The 3760-nt window shown below is 35.7% G+C and overlaps 1 non-coding gene across 1 annotated transcript; it reads right to left on the bottom strand.

Moving 5' to 3' along the window:
* Positions 1 to 2486: 2486 nt before the first annotated feature.
* TRNAQ-CUG (transfer RNA glutamine (anticodon CUG)) lies at positions 2487 to 2558 on the bottom strand. Its single transcript has one exon. It is a non-coding gene; the product is annotated as a tRNA-Gln (tRNA).
* Between the last annotated feature and the right edge of the window lie 1202 nt (positions 2559 to 3760).

The following is a 3760-nucleotide window of genomic DNA, read 5'->3' as shown; positions in this document are numbered from 1 at the left end:
ACTAAATTTCAGGTTTTTGAAAAAAATTTATCAACTTGTCATATTTACTATATTAGTTATTTTCTCTGGGTTTGTGCCATCTGCCAATTTAAACAATGTCTTCCTAAATCTAATTTTTTTGAAAATTGGAAGTTGAGGAGAGAGATTTACTGAATTGATCTCTTTGTTTGTATTCCCAGAGTATAGCAATATTTAGTGACAATGAACTGATATTTATGTAATGATGACTCCTTAGGGGACTCCAGTTCATTCATCACTAGATTTTCAATTGGAATGGTTAACTATCTATGAATTTATGTAAATGATTTATGTGTGTTAGTTGCTCAATCGTGTCCAACTCTGCAACCCCATGGACTATAGCCTGACAGGCTTCTCTCTCCATGGGATTCTCCAGGCAAGAATACTGGAGTGGGTTCCCATTTCCTTCTGCAAAATGATTTATGGTTGAGCTCAGATTTTTTTCAAATATCTGAAGTAGAATCTCACTAATGACTTAACATTGATAATGTCGTTTAATAGTTCCTCTTTCTTCCATCTTCCTATTTCTCTTCATTCCATTCCCTCTTGTCAGATAAAATTTCCTAAGACTCAACTCTGCTTAAAATGTTGACCAACTGAGAAGCTGTATCTAGTGTAAGAGCCTTATTATTAGTTGTGCTATATTTACCATAAATTTTTTTGATCTTTCCAATCAAAACTGATGAAATCCTCTGAATTTAATGTTTTTAACCATTCTTAAACTTCTGAAGTTGAATGCAACCCTCTTAAATTACAGATCCCTGACTTGTTGTTGTTTAGTCGCTATGCTGTGTCCAACTCTTTTGCAACCCCATGGACTGTAAACCACCAGGCTCCTCTGTCCATGGAATTTCCAAGGCAAGAATACAGGAGTGGGCTGCTCTGTCCTTCACCAGGGGATTTTCCTGACCCAGGGATTGAACCTGCGTCTCCTGTGTTGGCAGGTAGATTCTTTACCAGTGGCTTACCTCTGTTGTAAATGACAAAAATAACAACAGTTATTAATTACTATGTTGGATAGAATTTAGAGATCAGCACTTTATACAAAATAAAAGTTATGGTAATAAAGCTTTCGTAATTTCTACTTAATAGTTCCATCTGGAAAGTAAAGCTTTAAACCCAGGTCTTACTCATTCAATGACTGTATTTGTAATTCTTCTACTGTTTCCTGTAACCTCCCAGAGTATTTTGTCATTTACTTGCACTTCATCCTTTTACAGTAAGTGATACCTAGAGTTATACCCAAGTTCTTTAGATAGTTCGTGAAAAAAATAAAATAAAATAATTCTTTCCTCTTTCTCTTTTGTTGTGGCTTTCTCTAATTTCTCCACTGCTCACACTGTCCTCCCCTTTTTCTTCCAAACCTTTATTCCTCTTTCTCTTCCTTTCACCCAATTTATAGTTAAACATTGGATAAAAAAGTTAACTTTTCAAATTGGGACGACCCAGAGGGATGGTATGGGGAAGGAGGAGGGAGGAGGGTTCAGGATGGGGAACACATGTATACCTGTGGCGGATTCATTTTGATATTTGGCAAAACTAATACAATATTGTAAAGTTTAAAAATAAAATAAAATTAAAAAAATAAAGACTAATACATAATGATTGGAAACAGAAAAAAAAAAATCAACATGTGGTAAAAACTTAAAAAAACAAATTGAGGAAGAACTGGCCCAATTTTCCCTTATTTATTATTTTCCCTCACATTATCCTTAATTTCCTGAGTTGATACTTAAAATGTCATGAATAAAACACTGGGTAGTTCCAAATAGTAATATTTGTTTTACTATTAGTTTTAATTTGATCATACCATTGAAGTTTCTCTAGTTTCTTTAGTTTTTTATCTATTAGTTAATAATTTGGCAATAATTTTGAAAAAGCAAATTATTGGTTGATAGCCAGAAACTAGTTTTGTAAATAATAATTTAAGCATGTTTTGTTTGTGACTCAGAAATTTCTGTCAGGTGTAATTAAAAGTTGTATTTTAACCATTTCTGTTTCCCAGTATGCTTCACCAAGTATCTTTAAAATAAAACATGAAGGACTACAGAAATGGTAAACACTATATACTTAGTATGGAATTCCAGCTGAGCTATTTAAAACCCTAAAAGATGCTATTAAAGTGCTGCACTCAATATGCCAGCAAATTGGGAAAATTTTCCAGTGGCCCCAGGACTGGAAAAAAGTCAGTTTTCATTCCATTCCCAAAGAAGGGCAATGCCAAAGAATGTTAAAATGTTAGTTGTCCAGTCATGTCTGACTCTTTGTGACCCTATGGACTATAACCTACCAGGCTGCTCTGTCCATGGAATTCTCCAGGCAAGAATACTAGAGTGGGTAGCCATTCCCTTTTCCAGGGGATCTTCCCAACTCAGGGATCGAACCTGAGTCTCCTGCATTGCAGGCTGTTTCTTTACTATCTGAGCCACCTGGGAAGCCCAAAGACACTGGGCACAGCCTATAGGGAAAGGTCCCCCTGAGACTCGAACTCAGATCTCTGGATTCAGAGTCCAGAGTGCTCACCATTATACCATGGAACTACGGCATCCTGTATGATGTCTTTCAGATTTAGTGGTTGGCTGGCTGGTTAGCTTTTGAGACCTCATTCACATGTCAGCCAACATTAGGTCATGTGTCTTTCTTAAGCAGGCTTGGTTGTATTAAATCTCTTGATGTTTGTGTGCTTTGCAAAGAACAGCAAGATGAGACTAATCCTCAAGTGAATGTGTTTCTCAAGCATCTGCCTGGGTCATATTGACAAATGTCCCACTGCCACAAGCAAGGCTCATGTCCAAGATTGTACTGAAGGCATGGAGAAATTAATAGACACACCAATTTCATTTGTCTGTTTGTTTATTCATAAATGCATTAGCTCATTTTGCTACCTAGAGAGAAGTGTCAGCATGTCAGGAAGTCAGATGATCATATTATCCTTGGGATTTAGACATGAAGAGTACAGAATGCATGGATCAAAGAACAGAGGACACTGAGTATCCAGACAGCTCAGCAAGAGCTGCCTGAAGGCATGTCTACCTTTAGCAGAACAATGCATAGATAAGTCAGTGTGGACATATCCTGGTGCTAATAGCAAAATGTGATCCTAAACTCTTTCCTGGAATGAAGATGCTGCTCTGCAGAGGTGGTTTTTTATTCTGATAATAAATTCTAGCTAGATCTGTGCAAATCATTATAGTTAACTCACACTAAGTATATATGCTTATATACATGCATAAGCTTCTGTACACAAAAAAACCAGCTAGTCCTGACTAGAGTTGTTAAACAAACGCTGATACTTGAATGTTGGATTCATTCTCTTGGAAAGATACTCTTGTTTGTCTTTTCAGATTTCCTTCAAGTCAAAAGTGGATGTGACTAAGGCTGTTCATATATAACTCAGGTTTGAATGGAAGCTTCCAGTGCCTACAATATAACTTTACTTTTGCTTCTGATGAGTCTGAATGTCACATGAATAAAACTGACACAACTAAATGAACATTTATTTAAGAGATTTTTACCATGAAAATGTCTATCTTAAATCAAGCATATAATCAATAGACAAACTGAGTATTGTAATTTATTATGTCTCCTGTCTTTTAAAAATAATCCTCATAGATGACAAATAGTCTCTAAAAATAACTATCAAGTATTTTGTTCTCTGTGCACCTAGAAGCTATGCTATTAGCAGTTCTTCAAAATAAAAAAGAAAAGCCTCATCTACTGCTTTTTAACTCTAATTTCATGT

This window comes from Bos grunniens, chromosome 12 (genome assembly GCF_055505025.1).
Source record: "Bos grunniens cultivar Pamir isolate PY7600 chromosome 12, Bosgru_T2T1.0, whole genome shotgun sequence".
NCBI classification, from domain to species: domain Eukaryota; kingdom Metazoa; phylum Chordata; class Mammalia; order Artiodactyla; family Bovidae; genus Bos; species Bos grunniens.
Note: the sequence above shows the minus strand (reverse complement) of the source record. Positions and strands in the feature narration are given on the sequence as shown.